The 14,429-nt window shown below is 40.1% G+C and overlaps 1 long non-coding RNA gene across 1 annotated transcript in view; it reads left to right on the forward strand.

Moving 5' to 3' along the window:
• LOC148223044 (uncharacterized) overlaps window positions 1-13,190 on the forward strand; it is a 99,187-nt gene extending 85,997 nt beyond the window's left edge. Inside the window, exons 5-6 of the long non-coding RNA XR_015805190.1 lie at window positions 8,431-8,539; window positions 10,791-13,190. This is a non-coding gene — a long non-coding RNA (uncharacterized LOC148223044). The remainder of the gene's footprint in view (window positions 1-8,430; window positions 8,540-10,790) is intronic.
• Window positions 13,191-14,429: the final 1,239 nt, after the last annotated feature.

Genomic DNA, 14,429 nt, shown 5'->3' on the forward strand with positions numbered 1-14,429 from the left:
TTGGCAGAACCACACATCAGCAGCACTCACCATTTGCAAGGCCCTAGCCTGATTTTACTGCTCCTGCAGTCCTGTTTATGGCTTTTCCCCCACATATTCCCGTGGCCACAAGGATACACATCATTCTGCAGAAGGCCATACCCGTGTTCCTCCTCTCAGGACAGGCAAAGATGTCACAGGTGCTATCAGCTGAACTCAAGGGGCCAGGTTTCTTCTTCCTATTCACCCTGAAGTGCTATTTTTTTTTTTTTTTTTAGGCAGACTTCCCCTCAACCACAGCTGATGTACCCCACCTCATTAGAAAGAGCTTTGCAGGGAGCTCAGGGGAATGTAATGTTTGCCTGGGGGTGAGGAGCAGCAGCTGTGTGCTGGCTTTTGTACACCCAGGTTAGTTTTTAGAGCACTGCTGGGACAGGCAGCATGAGTGAGTGTTTCAGCAAGGGTGAGTGAATCACTGCTGGCACACTCATTTCACCCAGAGGAACTATGAGCAGCGCTGAAATAGTGTTAATTTGTCTCTGTTAATGCAGGAGACAGAAGGTTTTGGTGTTTGCAATACTTTGTGCAAGGGTTACAAGTAGCTTGTTGTTACTATGACACCAAAATCTACCAAAATAGAGAGGGTCCAGGGAGTTTGCTGTCACTTGGAGAGGGTCTCTTTATACTCCTTTGCCTTGTTTCACAATAAATTTTTTTTGTGTTCTGCAGAATTAATTTTAACTGGCTAAAATACAGCCCAGGAGAATGAACAGTGGTCTGGAAGATGGGAGTGCCGGGGTTTTATTTCAAACTGCCCCTGCTTTGCACTGCAGCTTTGAGCAGTCTGGCCTAGAGCTGCAGCAGGTTCAGGAGAGCCATACTCTGACTTGCATATACATATATATATATATATACACACACACATACATACAGATATCATACGTGGTTGATGATGCCATTTCTAAGTCAGATGTTAACTCTGAGGTGCTGTCCTGATGTGAGGCACGGACAAAAGTGTGGTGTGGGAGTGAGCAGCACGAGTCAGCCAAAGCACAGCACGAGCAGAGCCCAGGAAAGTAGCAAAAGCTTTGGATAGCAACACATGTAAATATAGACTGGCATGCATACCTTAAAAATACGTGCTCTTATTCTTATGACCAGACAACCAATTGTGTGTGCAAGAACTACTCCCTCAATACTTTTTCCCTGTAGGAGCAGAATGAGGCACACACAGCAAGTGAATTTCTTGGGATCACATAGGTTCAAAGTACAGTTCTGGAGCTGATCATGGGCTAGATTAGCACTGTGTCACTGTGAACTTAACCTTCATGGTTCATGATTAAAAAATACCTCTTCCAATGTCCAACATCTCTTATAAAGACAAATGCCATCCCAAAATGTCAATATTCTAAGAAATAAAAATATCTGAATAAGTTGCTGTAAAGAACATTTTTTATGAGGCTTACTTTCCTAATTAGAAGTTACCAGGGCAGTCTTAAAGTGTTTTAGAGAACATTGAATAAAGCACAGCCTTGAGCCAACAGTGAATGTCTCTCATTATTAGTCACAGCTAGTGACAAGGTCTGTCCATTGTGTTTTGGCATCCATGGATTTGCTCCTGACTGTGGACATGTTCTTGTGACTGAAAAAGATGAAGGGAATGTTTTTCTTTTAGCTGAAGAAAGTTGCATGGCACAAAGCTATCATAACAACAAAGCAGAGGGACTGTCTGGAAGAGGTAAATGCACTGCCTTCCATAGAAAGGAAGAGTTTAATGAGATCTGTGATGTTTTCAGAAGTACTTATGAACCCAGCACAGATTTATTGATGATAGCTGAAATGCCAATCATAATTGTTGTCATGAACACTCCTAAAAACAAAAAAACGAGTATTAAAAAGGCCAAACGAAATAAAATCAAACAAAAAAAGCCACACAATTCTTGTTGGTCCACACCTAGCTCCCTGAAAAAAACTTTGCCAGAACTATTTCCTTACAAACCTGCTCCTCTTGTGTTAGTGTGTCTTCCAACAGCATGACACAGGACACAGTGACTCTCACATCTGCTGGGCTGGTGTTATTCCCTGTGCGTGGGTGACACTGCCACTGGATGATGCATGGCAGTGACGCATAATGGCCCAGTGACAGGAGTGGGCTGGCTTCTTCTCTTTGTCACTGGGAGTCTTTGCAGCTGTGACTCTGCTGGGTGAGGAGAAGGAAAAGAAATGTGGGTTATATTTGGCATGGCTGTGCTACAATCAACCTTAAGTGCAAGAAGAAGGATAGAGGTGTCGTCATCCATGAGCTGAGCTCTGAGCAGCCTGGTCCAGTGGAAGGTGTCCCTGCCCACAGCAGGGAGGGCTGGAATGGGATGATCTTTAAGGTCCCTTCCAACCCAGACATTTGATGATTCTATGATCCACTTGTGAGGCATCAAACAAGCTTTGAAGGCTTGAGGAGGACAGTAAAAGAGGGGTGTATAGAAACCAGCTGATAGCTGACACCACTGAGCAGATCCGAATCAGCTGTGTCGGATTCTGCATCTCACTTGGTCTTTCAAAACAGAGGTTGATGCCAAGTCTCAAAAATATTCTGTTTCTAGTCTTGTTAGTGAAAGGTAAAGGCCTAAGTTTGATCTTGGTACAAGAGAGGAAAAATATGGGTTTAGTTTTCTTTAATGGATCTCTGTATAGTAGCTTAGTGCTGCTTTTATCAATTCAAAGGAGATAAGCAGTATATTGAATAATAAAAATATTAATAATTTCTTTATCTTTTGGATGGAAAAAATCAGGCCCAGTTGTGCCCTCCATGCAGTTGCAGGCACCGAGCATGCAGCTCTCATTTTGGATTTTGCCTTACAGTGCTGCACGTGAGTGCTCTGATGTCACTCTGGAGCATTTTTTTGCCAGTGATTTAATGATAATACCATTGTGGCTGTATGCATTCCTCTGTGCCAGCTCTACCATGAATATGGAGGGAGACATGAATCCCATGTGAAGTACTTATATTCCTTAAGTCCCTGAGGCAAATGTAATTTTGGTTTCCAAACTCTTTTTGCATTCCTTTTCAGCACTTCTCTTCAAAGGTTACAGTATCTGTTTTCTGTGACTCCTGCTTGAATGGCCTTTATGAACATAATCTCAACCTAAACAAAATGTATTTATAAGAGAAAGAAAAAGAAATTGATAAAAAGAAGTTGATAAAAAGAAGTTGATAAAAAGAAAGAAAATATTTATTTAACATTTTGCATGAATTTATTTACATTCCTCACGAGTTAAACTGTTCAGCTATGTGATAAATATAAAAAGAAGTATGACTAGTTCACTTTTCATGAAAATCAATCTTCTGTCTATTCAAATCCTCTGTTATCATGAGTTTTCTGTCTAGTGAGAGCTGTGAGTATCCTACTTGTTCTCAGCAGAATTTTTTACAGGTAAACATAGGATAGAAGCTGAATCCACTTTGCTGACAGCTGGCTCTGGCTCATTGAGGTTGTTATCTTAAGTATGATTAACCACTGTTCTTCAGATGCTCATTATCTGTTTTAGAAATTTCCTTGCACAGTTTGTAACATATCAGCAGAGCAAAAGTTACTCTGGCATCATCTTGACTGAATTTTCCTTTTGAGTCGATTTGTCATGCACTAAAAAAATTAATTATGGGCAGATCCCTGGATTTGGCTAAACATTTGCCCAGTCTGAGGCTTGCAGTAAGTTTGGAAGTCCTGAGCTGACCATCTCCAGCTTTCTGATGCTTGACACCTGGAACCAACCTGAGGTTTGAGCTATCTCTGCCATCACGAAATAGCAATTAAAATAAAACTCTTCGGCATTGTAACAGAACTTCACTTGTTCTCAGAACTCCTAAAATGCAAGAAATAAAGAGAAATGACTGTGGTGTGTGAGTGGATGGTGATCTAAGCTGCATGGGTAATGTGTAAATGAATGTGCTCTTCTCCCACTGCCTTCTAAATCAGGTGTGAAGACAGTGGGCTGCTAAAATGGAGAAATGGAGGAACTTCACTTAATGATGTTGCCTTGTCCTAGCCTGCTGCAAGGTAATAATGCAATTAGGAAAGGCGGGCTGACTAATAAGCACACTGCTGTTGTGGGCTGTAAGAAGGTGTTTCTTACCATCTCTTGGAAAATGAAGGCAGCTTTTCTGAGCTGTACAAAACCATGTCCTTGCCAAGGCCTGTGTCTCAGCTGTCTTTTTTTTCTTTTTTTTTTTTTTTTTTTTTTTTTTTTTAAGGAAAACCAGAGCTCCTTGTTGCTGAACCTTAAATGACAGAAAATGGCATTTGGTCATATCTGCTCCTTGCTCCATATCATCCTTCCCCTGACAAAACTGCTGTGATTTAACCTCCCAAAGAGCGTGGGACAAGCATAACCTTGTGGCTGGAATGGAAACCTTATCTGTGCAGGGCTGAAGCCTCATCTGTCAGGACAGTCCTGCAGATCCAGAGCAAACCAATTGCTCTTCTGAATGGCTTTGAACTGGGGAGGGTTTAACAGTGTAAACAAAGCACTTCAGCCGTGTTTCTCCCTATTTTCTTGAAGGATGAGAGGTCCAGGCCTCTTTTCACACAATTCCATTACTTTTACCAAAGCAAGAGCTGGAAGCTATTTTTATGGAGAAAACTGTACATCTTGCACAATAGCTAGGTTTTCAAACCACTCTGGGAGATTTCAGACATGTATCTTCCATTTGCTTCAACACACTCTGATTGTAATGAAAGATATGTGTCTGAATCCCACAGGCTGCTTTGAAAGTAACAGAGTGTGATTTAAAACCCACTGAGATCAGATCTCTCAACTAGTGTCAGTGGGTCCCACAGTAAAAGAGGTTTCTGTATTGGATGTGCCTGTAAATGCAGGATCTCAGCCAGTTCACAGTGACCCATTCTTCATTTCAGGCAGACTTTACTCAGTAGTGCCCTGAGCTAGAGAGCAGTGGCATTTTCCAGGCTGCTGGGTGATGAATGATTAAACAGCCACAAATACAGTGAAGTCTTTAGTGCAATCCCTATTAGAAATGGATCAGGGCAGGGGGAAGATTGCCTAAGAGGCATTCTCTGGGATTACAAGGATTGAAGAGGATGCCCAGAAATGCAGGAAAGATTTTGTGATGGTACCTTAAATAAATGGAAAAGTCAGAAATATATTTTACACCCTTTCTGTACACAGCTTAGCTTCTCAGGTACTTTTCTACATCTGGAACATGCAAGATTAGCTTCAGCTAGTAAGACATGAGTAGGGGACACTGATATTCTCATTTGTACAGCAAAGCTTTTCAAGGACCTGTTTGCTTTCACTTTCGACTTAACGTTTATCTGCCTGTGAGAAAACACTCCTGCACAGAGAACAGGAGGGACAGTTTTCATTTGGAAATGTAAGAAGGGAAAAGGAATAGGGCCACGGGAAATGTGGAGTGTTTGTTTTTCTTTGTGTGTGGGATGTGGTCCTCTCTCCCAAGTCATTAAAATTTTCCCTGCTTTTTGCAAAAACAGTACTGTCTCTTCTGCAGGCAGGAAGATGTAGCTTTGATGTCCACGAACACCCAAAATGAAGATATTGCACTCTCTGTAGGCTGCTGGGGAGCATTTGGTATGTTGAAACCATGGAGAATATAAGATTTGATTTTGTGGGTCTGTGGAACACTGCAGGGAGACAGCAAAAAGGTTTCTCATGTTCCAGGGAATGGGCTGAGGGGTCAGACTCTGTGGCTCTGTGTTCCCAGCTAAGGGTGTTGTCTAACTGTGCAGCTGCCAATTGATATATTAGAGTGTTTAATTAATCATTTAATAGACTAAGTCACCACAGCACTGTGACTGTCCTTAGCTCCAGAAGGTGACTGAACCCCAGAGAGTGCAGTTTATATTATGCTGAATTTTTTGCCAGCCCTTTGAGAAAACCAAGAGCAGGAGAGTTAACAGCTGTGTTTTGCAAGAAGCAGGCAACTTTTCCTTTTTAACAAAAGTTAACTTTCAAAGTTATCTTTTGGATTTTAATTTGTCAATTTTTTTACCCTCACGAGTTTTTCCATTCTGACAAATCAGTCACACTCCTCTAGTGGAAATAACTAGATGGAAACTGTTTCTGAGAATGGGCATCATTGTCAGTAGGTATCTGCAGGCTTAGGTCATGGTCTTGTGAATTTAAACTATTCAAATATGATAGAAATGAGTTCGATCATCAGGAAAATCCAGCAATCACTTGACAGGTCTGAGTGTGTGATGCAGAACAGTGAACCCTCATTTCTATGAAAAGATGACAATATTTTGAAGAGTTCTTGTGTTTCCAGACTTTCCAGAGGGACTTGGAGCAAGAAACTCTACCTATTTGGGGATTTGATGTTACATTCTTTAGCCTCTTTTACTGAAAGGAATATGAGTCATTTGAAAATCACAAAATCACAAAGTAAATTAGTGGCTGTGACTGAAACTGGAGACAGTTCTTTCTGAAACAAGTGAAAAGTTTCTTTAGGCAAGGAGTTAATTTCTGAGCAATGTGTTGTTACTCCACCGGTGGTGCACAGACTTACATAGTCACGGACTGCAAAGAGGTCCTCCACAAAGTTAGAGAACAATGGATGTTCAGATTAGGAGAAATATGCAACTTGGCAATTCTTGCTTTTTTCTATTTGTAATTCTAACTATTCACAGATAGATACTTTTGGATTTGTGTATGGATTATGTCTATGAACACATATGTACATTTCTATCTATACTTACACTCACCTCCTACACACTCTAATTATGGAACATGAATCCACCTTGTGATTGCAGGAAAACCCTCATATTTTATGTGAAGCAGTGCTAAGCTGTCAGAGAATGGTATCATAGGTTGTTATGACATGTTAGTCAGAAAACTGGCGTGTTAGAGAGAAATACTCTATCCATCTGTACATGCTGGAAAACTGGCAGGACTGTAGTTACATGTAGAGTTTGGAAGGAAGTATCCAGGCATAGGAAATCCCATTATAGGCTTCTGGCTATATCACAATATTTCTCCATATGCCTATAGGATTGTTATATATGTCTTGTGTACACTCTAGATTAGATGTCACAAGATAAAAACTTGTTCTAGTCTGTTGACTTTTACAGAGATATCCAAAGTCATGTCAGATGATTATGTGTTGTACTAAATATATAAAATTAAGATCAATGTATATCTTGTTTATAAGGTATTTAGGTGGTTATTTTGTAATTCAAGCTTCTTCTCTAGATTGGTTTGGTGTTTGGGACTTTCTCCACATCCCTGTATACACATGGCTAAAATCAGCTATTTTTTGTTACCTCTATCAGAGCAGAGATGCAAATTTGGTGCATGAGAAGATAGTGCTGTTGCTTTCATTAACGTTTCTTCCACAGATAAAAAACCCAACTCAAAACCCAAAACCTTAAAAAAAACACTTTCATTTTTTTTCCATTTCTGTGGCTGTTCGGTAAACTAACACATGGAGAAAAGCAATAAGATGGATATTGACAGTAGGGTAAAGAAAGCATCAATGTTCCCTCATATTACTCCTGCTAGATTTAATTTGAAACTATCCAATTTTTATCCCATATCAAATATCTCATTTAATCTAAAGTTTGTATGGCATTACAAGAAGGAAGGGCCAGAGTCCAACATTTATAGACAAAGTCTTGTAGCCTTTCCTTCTCATCCTTGTTTTTGTTTTTATTAATTCCCTTCCTGTTTTCAGAGAAGCAGAACCATTTTCCAAACAGTATTGCTGTGAACAACAACTTGAGACTGAGTCATGTGCCAGCTCCTGTGCCAAGTCCCTGGTAGGACAGGGAGCTTTTGAACCATCCCATTCCTAATCAAACAATCTGGTGACATCCTGCCAGCCCTGTCCTTGTCATCTGCTGCTCCCTCTGCAAGCATAGTTGATCAGCTCAGCATCATATTCTCCCTGCTGTGCACAAAGTTTCTTTTCCTTTGCTAACAGCCAAAGGAAGGAGGGATGGACTGATTTAAGACTCTTGGCTCATCTGTCTCATGACAGATATATTCTCAAATTGGTCGTGTAAGTAATTTTTTCCTAATTAGAAATGACTTTTTACAATGGTTCTATATTTTTCTAGCCTGCTGCTCTGTTTTTCTACCCCGGGTTCATTTTCCCAGGCTCTTTCTTAGGGTTTGATTCTGAAACCTATTTACATTTAGGAAAGTGGTAAAGGAGAAAAAGCACATCCTACTCTTTTCAGACCACAACTGTCTGTGTTTTAAACTGGTCAGGTACTGGGTCAGAACAGAGAAAGATCTGTCCCAAAATGTAAACAATACAAGACAAAATATGTAATGAAATTAATTTTCTTTTCCTGAACCTAAAGAGTGGTATCTTCTCCTTGTTACAATGGCTCCCAGAGGTTTAGTTGACCCTCCACCTGTTACTCTACAGTAATTGTTCCCTCCTTGCCTCCCCTTCTACCACAAAAAACACAGAGCAGGAGGAAGATTATGAAAGCAGAAATCCCCTTGGACAACTCAGATCAAGGATGAAAAACTACTGCTCATAAAGCATGGCTGGAATCATTCCCACGTGCAGAGAAAGGTTAGTGAGTGTGAATGCCTGTGGAGTGCTTGTCTGTAGGGATTGATAATTTTGAGTGACATAGGATTTTCCAAGTGTATGCAGCAAAAAAAGTGCCTTGAAAACAAGCAGCTCATTTCTCTTTTGGGCTGAGGCCACCCTGACAAGTTTTGAGATCACAAACAGGGCTAGAAAATCCATTTTATTACATTACTATTAGAAGCAGGTCACATGGGCACTCAGCCACACAGGGCTGGACTTCAGGCATCTAAATATTCAAACAGTTGTGGATAACAGAGACCAAATAAAGTTTCTGCAGCAGTGACTTTACAATCTAAAAAAGGAGACTTTTCAAAATGTATTAAAAGGCTGAATTTGAGAGTTTATGCCTTTTTAATAATTATATGGATTAAGTATTCTCAGGAATTGTTGAGTTTAACAATTACTGTTCATCTATCACTGATGCTACCTGAGGTAATACAGCACGTGGTGGCTCTGCTGATATCTGTTGCCCTTCTTTGCTCTGTGTGTGTGCCACTGGGTCTGTGCTGCTCAGCACAGCAGAGATCTTGCTAATATTTACTGGGGACAGAAATCCCTTCCTGATCAGCCCTGTGCTGCCATAGTTGTCAAACACCACCACAGTGGTGTGATTTTTCACTGGTTATCATCAGAGTGCTTTATCTCTATCTACAGCTTGGTCATCTACTCCAACATGGAATGGTGGGCAAGATACTATACACATATGTCATGGATGTCATGATCAAATGGAAAAAACTTCCAGAGGACAATTCTTGACTTTTCAGAGGTTTCTCTTTCTGTGGACAATAGAGGTAGTCAGGGACAAAACTAGGCTAGATATCCATCCTGCAGACAGCTGGCTAGAGAATCACCTTGCTTTTAGGTGTCCAAGTGAAATACATGCCCCATTTTGACTGCAGATTACTTGGGGTATCACAGCCAGTTTCATACTTTGCACTGCAGTTTTTTGTCACCGTTTTGGTCAAACTACAGAGTTTCTTTCAGAATATCCCAGCATAGAACAGACTTCTTAGTTCCTCCATTTGATTCAAGGCTAAGGAGGGGGAAGGACTGTAATGTATAGAAAGTCAAGTTAGTCTTCCTTCTGGGGACTTTAAAATAATGGGGCAAGAGACTTCCCAAGAAGATCAAATGAACAAAAAACAATATCTGCCCATAATGAAGCAGTTACTGGAAGGAAGAAGAAAGATCATAGATTTTCAACTACTGCTCTCTTTTGCCTTAGGTTGAGAGGGTAAAGAAATATGGTGTCTTGCTTTCTCTGCCTGTGTGGCATGTTCCTGGCAAGTGACAGTGCATTAAATACATTAAGAAGCATTATAAAATCATTTTTGGTAGTTAAAATTTATTGCAATTTGGATCATTAAGCAATTCTCCACTTAGTATTGTCTTAAAAGAAAACACATTAAAAGGCCATCAAAATCGCTGTTATCACATTTGTTATCTGAAAATAATGGTTGGCATTGGAGAGAGAGATATTGGATTTTGGCAAATTAACCTCACAACTAACAATGAATGCCACACGTTTGCTGAGAACCTAGTTTTACAACTTGATTTATAGAAGTAAATTTCTCTAAAAATTTCAAGCTTGCAATGATGGATAAATATGGAACATAAAGTCCTGCAAGGTAAGGGCAACTTTTCTCCACCCAGGAACCTGGTTTTGTGGAAGAGTATAATAGAAAAGCAAATGTGTATTTCCACAACTTTAGGAAAGCTGATTTTCCAACTTTTAGAAGTTTTAAATGTATACTTGTGGGGTGGGAGGGAATGACCACAGCTTCAAAGGGATGTTTCTTCTATGCTTTTCTGCAGTTTGAAGTCATAAAATTTTAACACCCACTAAAGCTTATCCTGCAGCACACAGATCTATAACTCTGCATTGTGTGAAGTATATTTTTGCTTTGTTTTAAACCAACTTCCTGTTAAAAAACTATAAACACCTCACAGTCAGTGTTTTGCTGGAGGCAAACCTTTCATATGCCACACAAGATTTAATAGACCTCTATCCTGCAGCACCTCCTTCTTCACATCCATCTCATTTCCAGACTAGGCACCAAACTGGTATAATTCTTTTTTATGTCAAACTACTCTACACCACCATAAAAGCATTGAAATAATGTGAAATTACCCAGGTGAGAGAGAGTTCAGACATAAAAAGTATTGAATATGGAAGACATCCAGAAAACCTGATAAATGTTATAAACTAACACATTTTCTTTTCTCCCAGGTGAACGATTAGCCACATCTTATGAGGAAGATGAATAAAAATATGAATATGTTCTAGAGGAACTACAGCATAGTTCACTGTGACTCTCTTCTGCTATCTGACTGCCTCAGAGCTATTGTGGCTGCCTAGCTGAGGGGACTAAACCATGGGCAGCATTGTGATCCCATGGGAACTGACAATAAGATGATTTTAGCCACGGGGAGGACTCTGCTCACAGTTTGTGCAAGACACACAACCTGGGGGCTCTCAGTCAACACCAGTGACTTGTCTGGTTCTCCAGGGACCATAGGCTATGGGAGCTGACTTGGGTTGAGGTCCTCGTCTCACAGAGCCTCCAGAAGCCTTCCTGGCCCCATCAGAAGCAGAACAAAATTTCTCTAAATGGACTACTCCATTTCACCTCTCCACAGAATCAGAGAATCATCAAGCTTGGAAGAAATCTTTTAAGATCATCAAGTACAACTGTCAACCCAGCACTGCCTCTGTAACCCCTAAACCACATCACAAAGCACCAGATTCAGACGTCTCAACACCTCCAGGGTGTTTTGTTGCCTGTCGTTCTACAGACTATTCTGCCTCTGAGTTTTTCACTCTCCTGAAGTACCTATTCACTTCTCTTCCAGCAGATCCAGCACAACAATGCAGATACTCCTCTGTCTCTGAGCTCACACCTTGGAACAACGAGTGGATTCAACTCGGACTCTCTTCAGCATAAGATAAAAATATCAAACCAAAGTGTGGAATGGATGGATTTGAAATTCCAGTAAGAAAATATCCCTTGTAGCTGTGTATTTTGCACTTAAATACCTGTCACTGAGTTGCAGCCACTTCTGGGACAGGGAGTAACCTGCCTCAGCAGAATAGAGATGAATTAGAAAGTTAGAATAGAAACAATAAGACAGAACTTTTTATCACAGCACAGAGAACTTTAAACCTTATTGAGCCTGTGCAACTTACAGTGAGTGAACATTTAAACTGTGTGATATTTGACATTGACTCTTTGCATGTTTAGAAAATGGAAACAGATGCTTTTGAGGCTGGAGCCTAAAATTCTGAGGGGTTTACACCAGAGATTCAGTTCTATGAGCCATTGCCCATTGTCACAGGAAATGCAGAATTTTACTTTTTACACTTTCAACAACTACATGAACACAAACAGGAAACTTTCTACTTTTTACATTTGCTGTGAAAAGAAAAGATGGTCAGAAAAATTCCCATGCCTGAAAGAAACCCACAATGGACTTTAAAATGCACTTTTGCTGTTTTCAATAGAGGGCAGCTCTTCTGCAAATCCCAATAATCCAGATAATTCTCTCTTTGGTGTTCATTCCTACTTTACATACTTCCACAGGAGGTGGTCTCTGGATGTACAGGTCTCAGCTAGGACTCAAAGCAAATATTCTGTAAAACCCTGCAGATTAAACAGCACTGATTTACTCTGAAAACATCTCAGGCCATGCTGAGCAACTGAAGAACTGAAAATATGTCCAGGAAGGTGCAGATGGAGCTGGATGACTCAAGACTACACCCTAGATTACAGCCATCATGTGGACCATGAGAAATGACAGCCAGCAAACACATTGCCCACATCATTCAACTGGGAAGATGTTTGATTCAACACCTTATGAAGAAGATGAAAAAGTTTGCATATAATACTCAGCAGAGAAGAAAAAAATTCCCAAAAAAGATTTGAGAAAAAAAGATCTCCATTGCAACCTTTTCTGTAGAAAGTGGGGCCTTTTTTTTTCCACTTAGGGAAAAAAATGAATAAGTGAAAATTTTTCTGCATTTTTTAATTGTAGAACAATTCCCTAAAAGGTAAAAATCTGAAAAATCATCAGAAGTTGATGGACAAAATGCTTTCTTTTGAAAGTAACATAATCACTTTTATGTAACATTACTGGAGGGAATATTATATTAAAAGCGGAAAGCAGCACTTGCCTTAGCACTTGCTACTATTCTGTCAAAGATTTTATAATGATTTTTAAGTGGAAAAATAGTGTAAAAATGACCTTTTACAAATGAGAGTATTAAAATAATACTAGTTCTAAGTAAGAAGAAAAACCACATCTTCCTATAAAAACTCATTTCATCAAGTCATTATTACATCTCTTATTATTAAAATTGCATTTTGGACTTATCAGGAGGGGAATTAGTTCACTTTGCAGTATTAATACCCCCTACTGCAAATCATTGTTCTTCTGAAAATAAAATGCACCAAGCATCAGTCTAACCCCTGTGTTTCTTTCATAGTTCACCACTACAGAGGCATAAAGTCAAAATTGGCCAAAGATCCAACCCCAAGCCCATTAAAAATCAATGAATAGCTTTGCAATGGGCTTCTAGTGTGTGTTACTTCCCCACTGACTACAAATGAAATTCATCTGTCAGGCAACAATAATACAGTGATATGATTAACTTGCTTAGAATACAATCATTTTAGCTTTCATTAAAAGTGATGAGTTTCTTTCAATTATGTTGCCAAAATGCATTTTGTTGTTGTTTGCTTGTTTGCTGTTGAAAAAGGAAAGAAATACTTTTTTTAGTTCATTTCCCCCTGGACTGGGGATTGTTGCTGTAATGAAGTCCAACTTCCAGGGTCATGCTTGAGAATGTAGTGACAAATAGGGACATCTGTGGAATGGGGAAGTCACAGCCATTTTCTTACTGGAGCCAGAAGCATGCACATTTCACCCAAAAGTTAATGAGAACTCAATGCAATATTGATTCTGCCTGAATGCCAATTCCAGTGGTAAGCTGGTATTACAATGAGAGATTGCACAAGTTTTCCAAAGAGAGATGGGCTGGTGAGAGGAAAGCTTGGGCCCAGGGTCTGGAGAGACCATGGCTTTGGGCACATTTGATCTGAAAAACCCCCTGACAGACAGGTTGCTGTCTCCTACCTCAGGATTTCATTGGGATTTGGAAACTCAATACTTCTCATTGACTTCTCAGTGCTCTGGTTGAATTGTGCCTTCTCTCGAGGCAAGAACTAGAAATGAGAAGCAAGTGCCTCCCTCTGCTGCAGTCCTTCCCTTCTCAGCAGAATCTCAGGCCACTTCTGACTGCTTGTGACTTTTTTCCAGCCCAAATCTCACATCTCACCAGGGTGTCAGGGAGCTCTTCTCCCAACTACATAACGCTTCTCGTCTGCAGATCTTAGGCAATTACAGAGGAGAGCTGCACCAAGCCACAGATGGGGGAAAAGAACATTAAATAAAGATGAGAGTGGATCAAGCAGAGCTATGGGAAACTTGGCAGGTTTGATTCCCGCAGGTTCACAGGACCATCTTCAGCTGTGATCCACTGAACAGCTGCCAAAGAAGTCACAAGGGCGGTTTCAGCCTGGGCTGCAGAGGAGGAGAGGCCACCTGGGTTTGAATTTCCCTTTTATTCCCTCCCTGTCACATTTTTATGCACATTAAGGTTTATATTTCTCTGCCCTGTCTTTTACTTTGCCATCTCTTACTTGAAAATATCAAAGTTTATAGTTTTCAATAGAACACAATAGTCCAAGATTAAATAAAGTCAGCTTTCAGAGAGGTCTAGATAGACTGGTTTTGACTTCATAAACTAACAACAGATATCTCTTTATTCTTTGCAAAAAATTGAAGGTGCAAGATGCCTGAAGGTAAGAGG

This window comes from Sturnus vulgaris, chromosome 8 (assembly GCF_052056855.1).
Source record: "Sturnus vulgaris isolate bStuVul1 chromosome 8, bStuVul1.hap1, whole genome shotgun sequence".
NCBI lineage: Eukaryota > Metazoa > Chordata > Aves > Passeriformes > Sturnidae > Sturnus > Sturnus vulgaris.